This window comes from Cnephaeus nilssonii, assembly GCF_951640355.1.
Source record: "Cnephaeus nilssonii genome assembly, chromosome: 3".
In the NCBI taxonomy this organism is placed as follows: domain Eukaryota; kingdom Metazoa; phylum Chordata; class Mammalia; order Chiroptera; family Vespertilionidae; genus Cnephaeus; species Cnephaeus nilssonii.
Window position 1 is genome coordinate 73402905 of NC_137074.1, and position 9304 is coordinate 73412208.

At 40.4% G+C, this 9304-nt stretch overlaps 1 pseudogene across 1 annotated transcript; it reads right to left on the bottom strand.

Moving 5' to 3' along the window:
- Positions 1–3244: 3244 nt before the first annotated feature.
- On the bottom strand, positions 3245–3507 carry LOC307096728 (prothymosin alpha-like; annotated as a pseudogene). The gene has a single exon. The product of its transcript is annotated as a prothymosin alpha-like (transcript).
- Between the last annotated feature and the right edge of the window lie 5797 nt (positions 3508–9304).

Consider the following 9304-nt stretch of genomic DNA (forward strand, 5'->3'; position numbering starts at 1 on the left):
CACAGCCAATAAGGAGGGAATATGCTAATTGACTGCCCCACCCTCAAAGATGGAGGTGCACACAGTCAATAAGGAGGGAATATGCTAATGGACTGCCATGCTCTCAAAGATGGTGGTGCTTGCAGCCACAAGATGGCAGTGCCCAGTCCTCTCAGCCTTGACGGGGTGGCAAGGCCGGGCCCACCTCAGGGCGGGCCCGGCCGCTCCACATGCCTGCCTCCAGAGTCCCCTAGTCCCCTAGTCCCCTCAGCCCCCCAGCCACCCAGGGCTGGTCTGAGGTGCAGGCAAGCCTTGTATGGCGGCTGCCCAGCCACCCAGGGCCGCCTGATACTCAGGTAACCAGGGCTGGCCGAGGCTGGTGCTGCTGGCAGTGGCAGCAACAGAGGTATGATAGAGCGTCACCTTCCCCTGATTACCGGGTCACCTCCCACCCCTGAGGGCTCCCAAATTGTGAGAAGGGGCAGGCTGGGCTGAGGGACCCCCAACTCCAGTGCACGAACTTTCATGCACTGGGCCTCTAGTTTTCTTATAATGAGAACTATTAAGGCCTACTCTCTTAGCAACTTTCAAAGTTGCAATATACATGTTGATGCATATAGCTTTGTTTGTTTATTTTACCAGGTGTACAGGATTCTAATATAAAATTCAGCAGTTTACTTTCAGTCTCTTATAGACTGATTACATTTTATTTAGCCAATAAAAATTAATGCTTCAGCTCATCCGGTATGGCTCAGTGGTTGAGCGTCAACTGATGAACCAGTAGGTCCCTATTTGATTCTGGGTCAGGGCAATGCCCAGGTTGCGGGCTTGATCACCAGTAGGGGGTGTGCAGAAGGTACCTGATCAATGATTCTTATCATTGATGTTTCTATCTCTCTCTCCCTCTCCCTTTCTCTCTGAAATCAATAAAAATATATTATAAAAAAATTACTGTTTCAGTGTGAGAGTTTCACAAGGTTCTACACCACATGTTAAGTTTCTGGTCTTATTTATGTACATCTACTAGATGTTACCACATTACTCTATAAAGGTTGTTCAGCAATTAATACTCCAACTAGTGAAACTTGAAAGTTCACATTTTTTATCCTTTGTCAATATCTGACATGATCAGATATAAGTTATCTTGCCAATCTGTTAAATGCTAAAAAGTGTTTGCTGGTTGTTTAATTTACATGTCCTTAAGAAATTTGAGCATAATTTTATGTTTATTAGTTATTATAATTTTCTTTTCTGTGAATTGTGAATTTGCCTATATACTTTTCTATTTGTTCACATTTTAAAAATTTAAACTGCATCTTTATATATTCTGGATACTAATTATTAAAATATTTTCTTCAAAACTGTCTTGAATTTTCAGTTTTCTTATGGTAACATTTATTATATTCTTCTATTATATGTGATATTAAAATATATATGTATATATATATATATATATATATATATATATATATGCAGTCACATTTACATTCTATTTATTTTATGATCTGTGGATTTGTGTTTGACTTATGAATTTCTTTTTATCCTGAGACCCTAAATATGCGCTATATATTATTCTAAAAAAATTTAATTGTCTGTTCAATTTGTGGCCTTCTATACTACTGTAGTTTATTCTTAGGTGTGCAATGAGGTAAATATCTGATTTTCTTTCCTCATAAATGAATATGAGTTGTCTCACTCTACTTTCTAAACTGACTGAGCACTTTGTCTCTAGGATAACTTGGCTTCTCTCCATTGTCCTCTGCCTCCTTCTTCCCTCTGTCCAGTCAGCTTCTCTTCCAGATTCAAATAAAAAACATGACATTCAAACCCACATTTCAAGAATGGGGTTCTCTAGACTCAATGACATCTCTAAAATTAACCTTTTGCACTCGGATGTTGAGTGTGACTCAACACGGTTAGCATTAGAATAAAGGAATCGAGAAAAAAGCAAGCGAGTGCAAAGGGTTAATAGTTTTCTTATTTCAGCGATGGACAAAGAGCAAATGGTCCTGAGGAGAAGATATCAGTCCTCCAATTTGAGCTGTAATTCCTCATGGGTAATAACGTAAAGTCACTTCATCTCTAAGGTTCAGCTTTTTAACCCTTTAGTGTGGCAGCTGAACTGATTGAGCTTTATTTTCTATTTGCTTTTATGAAAACTAGGTATATCAAGTTCAAGTATCTGAAAATCCTGTGGTCTTTTGCTCCATAGTACTTTAGCCAGTAGAAACTTTCCAAAATTGCATGCCCATGATTTCTCCTGCAAAAGGAGAGTTGATGTACTGCCCCAAATCTCTTTTTTTAATTTCCCCCATTAGTTCTCTTAGAACTTTTCTCCCTTTAAAGCAGTAGGTATTCTTAGCTATTACTGGTTCAAAATCACCTGGACACATTTTTAAAATTTGTTAACTGTACCCCACCCACCCAAATTAAACTGAGATTACAGGGTAAGTGGAAGAGTGTCATAAAGTTTGGGCTTTTTGGTGGTGTTGTTAGAAAAACTCAGCAAAATAAAACTCCGGGTTATTGTTGGACAGAATGTTTCACATGCACATCAAACCGGCCAATAAGTAAGTAAGCAAACAGCAACTTCATAGAAAGAGAAAAAGGGGCGGAGAAACCTTTTATCTGTATCTTTGGTCTTATACTAACCAACTACGATAGTAGAGCTAAATACATACACAAAAAAGTTTCTGGAGTTCTTAGAATAAGATTGTCTTTGTTGTTGTTTTGGCTTCTTCTTCGTCTTCGTCTTCTTCTTCTTCTTCTTCTTTTTTTTTTTTTTTACAAGTTTTGGGCTTTTTTTCTTAGAGATTATAACTAGCATGGTCACAGCACAAGTGAAGACAGAAGTAGGACAGAGAACACTTCAAAGGCTGGTTTTGTTATCCCGAGATCTCTAAAATTGATTGATCCCTACCAATATGTAGAAAAATATACAATGCAAATTTAAAAATGTATATTTTCCTTTTAAAAGTGCTTTTAAGAAAGAAAAAGCAGGGTCTTGGAAGTACGGGTTCTTTTTTCCTTCCCTTTTGCAAATTCACCTTGTGATTTTGGTTGGGTGGTGGAGAGTGCCTGTCATCTGCCCGTAATGCTCTCTGCGGTGGGCCCACGGGACTCTCTACTTGAAGGACACAGGAAGTGGAGGGTGAATAGGTCACAGAAGGCTTTTTATTTTCAGTTCAACTTTTCCCTTTTTGCTGTGTAGTCATCTTCTTTGGTCTACTGTTTCATGATGTCAACATCCGCATCCTCATCATCTTTAGCTGCCTTTTGCCTGTAGCTGCCTCAGCCTCCTAACCTTCATCTCCATTCTCTTCCTTACCATCACCTCCATCCTCCTCCTCCTCTTCAACCCCTTTCTTCTTCTTCATGTATCTCATTGTCAGCCTTCCGTTCCCCATTTTTCTCATTAGTGCCCTCATTAGCAGGTGCGTCTCTTCCATTCTTTGCCTCCTCAACTACCTTCTTCTTTAAGTTCTTGGTGGTGATCTCGGAGCTGGTGTGCACCTCAGCGTCTGACATGGTGTAACACGTGGGTGATCCCATGTAGTGGATTTCTCTTAAGGCAAGAGAGTTCAAGGAGCCTGGCGGACCCAAGGTGGCAGTCCGGGGCTGTGGAGGGGGAGCGCAGCGGAGGGGCTGCCTAACCTGGAGCCAAACGCGGGAACAACGCGAAGGAACAACGCACACCTGGCTTTCAGAGCTGCCAGTCTAAGCTTTTTCTTTCTTTCTTTCTTTTTAAATTTATTAAACTATTTCTGATGCATCGAGAAAATTGAAAAGCATTGATTTACAAAGCTCTTTTTTATTTTCTTTTTTTCTTTCTGTTCTCTGTGTTGGCTTTCTGAAAAATTAGAAAACAAAAATGCTGAGCCAATTTGCAACATTAATCCCTCTCTCTTCCCCCCACACACAGTGATTCACAGTTTATGAATCTTCACATTTGGTTCAAAAACCACTCTTTTCATTTACACTAAATAGTGTAAATTCTGTTTCTGATCTCTTCTGTTTCTTTTTGCTATTATCTTTAATTTCTCCTTTTGAAGTAAGGCAGTTTCTCTTGATAGTCTTTTAAAAAAGGACTTCATGGTTTATGAACTCTTTAGTCACCACACAGATGTGTGAGTGTTACATATATATTTGAGAAAAAATAATTTTTACTCTCCCCTTCTGAATTCTTGACTGACATGCCTATAATAAAATAAACAGATTAGTAACAGGAAAAAAAAACCAAGTTTATTAACATGTATAACACATGTACTTCATGTATACATGGGAGATTCCAAGGAAAAAAATTAGTAACTCCTAAGGTGGCTTAGAATTCGGAATTAAATACTAAGTTAACAGGGAAAGAGGAACAGGGATGGACCCCTCTTAGAGGAGAATAAATTATTTTTAGAAAAATAAATGGACCCTTAGAAGAACAGATAGGAAATATGATGGTTTGTAACAAAGTTTGGTGTGGTGTGGATATTTAGGTTTCTCTCCTGTGATGAAACTCCCCTAGTAGGAGATTTAGGACAGTGAGTTTCTTTTTTGAGGATCTATCTTTAGGTGGGTAAGGGAAGTTCAGAGAAAGCCTCTCTCTGCATTTGCAAGAACCTGCAGCTCAAAATACTTCATATAACAAAGTGGCATATTTTGGGTGGCATGTCCTCAATGTCTATGGACATTTTTGGAGCAGGTATATTCTGCTATCTTTCAATACCCATCATAAACATACACCTACATCACACTTTTATTTTTTATTTTTTAATTTAATAAATCTTTATTTTTCAGATTATTACAACTGTTTCTCCTTTTTACCCCCCATATCTCCCCTCCACCTGGTTCCCAACCCCCCTTCTGCCCTTACCTCGCCCCCCCCCCACTGTCCTTATCCATAGGGGTATGATTTTTGTTCAGTCTTTTCCCGTACCCCCACACAGACACCCCTTTCCCCCTGAGAATTATCAATCCACTCTGATTCTATGCCCCTGATTCTATTATGTTCACCAGTTTATTCTGTTCCTCAGATTTTTAATTCACTTGACTTTTAGATTCACTTGTTGATAGATATGTATTTGTTGTTCATAATTTTTATCTTTACTTTTTTCTTCTTTTTCCTCTTTTTAAAAAATACCTTTCAGCATTTCATATAATACTGGTTTGGTGGTGATGAACTCCTTTAGCTTTTTCTTATCTGTGAAGCTCTTTATCTGCCCTTCAATTCTGAATGATAACTTTGCTGGGTAGAGTAGTCTTGGTTGTAGTTTCTTGTTATTCATCACTTTGAATATTTCTTGCCACTCCCATCTGGCCTGCATAGTTTCTGTTGAGAAATCAGCTGACAATCGTATGGGTGCTCCCTTGTAGGTAACTAACTGTTTTTCTCTTGCTGCTTGTAAGATTTTCTCTTTGTCTTTTGCTCTTGGCATTTTAATTATGATGTGTCTTGGTGTGGTCCTCTTTGGATTCCTTTTGTTTGGGGTTCTCTGCGCTTCCTGGACTTGTAAGTCTATTTCTTTCACCAGGTGGGAGAAGTTTTCGGTCATTATTTCTTCAAATAGGTTTTCAGTGTCTTGCTCTCTCTCTTCTTCTGGCACTCCCATAATTCTGATGTTGGTACACTTGAAGTTGTCCCAGAGGCTTCTTACACTATCTTCAACTTTCTGAATTCTCTTCTCTTCTTGCTTCTCTGGAGGAGTGTCCTTTGCCTCTTTGTATTCCAAATCTTTGACTTGATTCTTGCATTCCTCTAGGCTGCTGTTGGGTCTCTGTAAAATATTTTTTTATTTCAGTCAGTGTATGTTTAATTTCCAGTTGGTCCTTTTTCATATACAGCCTTGTTGTAGTTAAGTCTTGATTGTTGTTGGTGTCACTGGGAGGAATTGACCTCCAGGCCAATTGGCTGTGAGGACCCGCTGTGTCTATAACGGAAGAATTGCTGTGCTGGAGACACGTTTATGGAGCAGGACTTGTTCCAGTAGGGCTTTGCTGCTCACTGAGTCTGCCTCTTGAATGTGTCCCTTATGAGAGTAGTTGAAATCTGGTGTCATCTCACACAGACCACTAGATACACTAGCTTCTGGATCTCCAATGGGGTGAAGGTCAGCTACTGTCTGAGGCCACCCAGCAGGAGTTACAGCAAGAACTAGTTTTCTCCTCTTTGCTTGGGCTTTGGTGATTTTGGAGCAGTCTGACTGGAGTTGCAATTTATTTGGTTAAGCTTCCACAGAACAGGCCATTTATATGCAAAAGCCGCTGTGTGGAGCCTGGGCGGGTTTGTAGAATGTGCGGGGCGGGGTCTCAGGGCAGGGCAGGATCTCAGGGAGTCACTAGGCTAGGGCGTGGCAAATGGTGATGGCTGCTGTAGCCATCTCTGTCTTTCCGTGTTTCCAAGTCCCTGTGTCCCTCACTCCAGCGCAGTAAACAATGATTGCTGGGCACACCTCTGCAAAAAAGTCACTCTCACTTTCCAACCCGATGACCGAGAGTCCAGCTTCTCCCTGTAGCCGTCTGGGTCCCCCGCGTGTCCCCAGAATCTGGATTTCAGAGTGATCAGGAGCTTGTCTCCCTTCGGGTTGAAAAAAAGCCACGCGCCCAGTCGCCCGCCACCAGCCCAATTCGTGCACATCCGTACCTCAGCTTTTCAGCATTTATGCTCCTTTTTCTTTCCTTCTCAGTTGTAAATAATTCACTCAGCCAGCTTTCCCGTGGTTCTGGGTGGTAGACGTTTTGTCTTTTAGTTGTAGTTTTGAAATTGTTGTGTGAGGCAGCAGTTTAGTTGTTTACCTTTGCCGCCATCTTGGTTCCTCTCTACATCACACTTTTAAAACATCACTTAGCATACTAAGCTCCCACACTCATATTTTCAAGTTTACAAAACAGTCCACAGATATCTGAGGTTCTTATCCTTTTAAAAATGGCAAGCAATTTTCAGATTATTTTATTTGAGGAATAATTTGAAGTAACTTGTTTTTTTTTCTTTTTAAATGGCTTTATTAGTTTCACATCATGAAAAGATATTTTTCTGAAAACTGGGTAAAATTTCCCTTCTGGACAGAAAAATTATACTCAGACAAAAACAATATTTAATTAGAAACTGGAAAGTGATAACACCAAAAGGTTTACAGAAAAGTCAACTACAAAACTAAAAACATATAGTGCAGAAGCCACATTATTCACCTCAAAGAAAACCTTAGGATTCAAAGGTAAAAGTCATCATGATGATCAGGTTCAGGAGTTTGGATATGCATGTGATGTTTCACTGGCTGCTCCTCATCGTTCTCCTGATTTCCATTTGCTGCACTATGATCTTTTCTACATTATCTCCCACTTCATTGTGATCAACATGCCTGTTAGGTATGGCCCATCGAAAACTTGGGACAAGTAGTCTAACCCTTCCCAGCCTGACATTTCCTCCAGGCTTCTGGGCTCCAAGCCTCCCAAATGGTGTGTTGATATTTTTACTGCTTGTTCCTCTTTTCTGTCTCCTCTTCATCCTGATTCTCAATTCTCCCAGTGGATGCACTGCCACAACAGTTGGACCTGCAGATCCGCTTCCTGCCTGCCTTCACCTCTTACTCTTAGGGCCACCCCTGGCTTCAGGGAGTAAAAACCGAGAAGGGACCAAGCCACAGCCAGGTCAGAAATGACTTCTGATGAAAGTCAAAGAAGAAAGCATGATTGTATTTGAACACCAAGAAAATAAAAATCACAACTACACAAGAAATATACAACATTGATATAGACAATGTAGATATCCAAATTGTTAAAGATTTTGCTTACTTTGGTTCAGTCATCAATTCGAATAGAAACTATAGTCAAGAAATCAAGAGAAGCCTGAGACTTGAAAGGGCAGCAATGGGAGAATTAGGAAAGAGTGGTGTGAGCAAAGAAATGGCTTTGGAAACCAAAGCTGTGGTCATCCACACCCTCGTATTTCCGATAGCTATGAAAAGATGTGAAAGTTGGACAGTGGGAAGGGCTGATGGAAAAAAGAAAATGAATCATTTGAAATATGGTGTTGAAGGTGAGCTATATGGATACCCTGGACTTCCAGAAAGAAAAACAAGTGTTCTTAGAGCAAATTAGGCCTGAAACATCACTGGAGGCAAAAATCATGAAACTAAAGCTGTTCTACTTTGGGTACATCTAAAGAAGACAAGGTTCTTTGGAAAAGACAATAATGCTGAGAAAACTAGAAGGCAGCAGGAGAAGAGGAAGACCAAGTTTAAGATGGACTGAATCCATAAAAAACACACACAAAACAATAGGTGTGAATCTAGAGCTGAGCAGGTCTCTTGAGGACAAGACACCGTAGACATCACTCATTCATAGAGTTACCAGAAGTTGGGGCAGACCCAACAGCATGTAACAATAACATAGTAGAAATAATTGTTCTAGAGAAGAGAGATTGGCCAGAAGACCACCTTCTCTTTGTCAGTTTTCTCCTTGGCTTTTCTCCTTGGCTTTTAAAATTCTATTCAAGAGGCCATCCTCCCAAGAGCGATAAAGAGCTTACTTTGTGGAGTAATCAGTATCAGAAGAGTTTGAGCATAATGTTAAGGTATTGAGTGCTTCTGAGGTCACGGAAAGAGGCAAATATGCTGAGGGATAGAGCTGCGCTAGCAGCAGAAGCCCCAACAGAAAGTGGAAGCCATAGGAAAGAGGCAAATTCCTCCCCATATTCGATTTGAGAATCATGCCTTATATTTGTAATATTACTCGTTCAGATCAGAGGGATACTTCATTATGTGTTGCAGTGGTCCATAGTCTGCCATGTTGGTTCATCTTGCTGTCTCTAGTGAGTGCAATGAAGCATAAAATAATTTTATGATTCCTAATCATTAATCCCGCCTCCCGACTCATGGATAGTTCCTTTTTACTGCCTTTTGTTTAGAATTTCCAAAAGAATTGTTTAAGGAAAAATCCAACTGGAATAGGGCATAGAGTTTGCATTTCAGATGAGGCACCTTCTGCATGGGCTTGAGGCCTCTCTTTCTTACCATTGCTCCTCCACCAGCGTTTTGGCAGTTGGTTAGCAGCTCCTCATCTTGTGTTCTGTCTCATAGCCGGCTGTCTATTTGGCTTTTCCTTCTGCTCAGACACATCAGCAGAGACAATGGCCTAGCAGATGCTGATATTCATCCTGGATCAGCCTATGTTGATTTTCTGTTTATTAGTCTGAGCTAGTCACAGCCAGCTGGTTGCTGTTTGCCTTGACTGAGCAGTAGAAATATACACAACTGCAATGGACCCTTGTGTTCATGTTCACCCAGGTGCTGGCTGCCATAACAATTTTTTCCCATAGTATGAGGAGATAATTTTGATTACT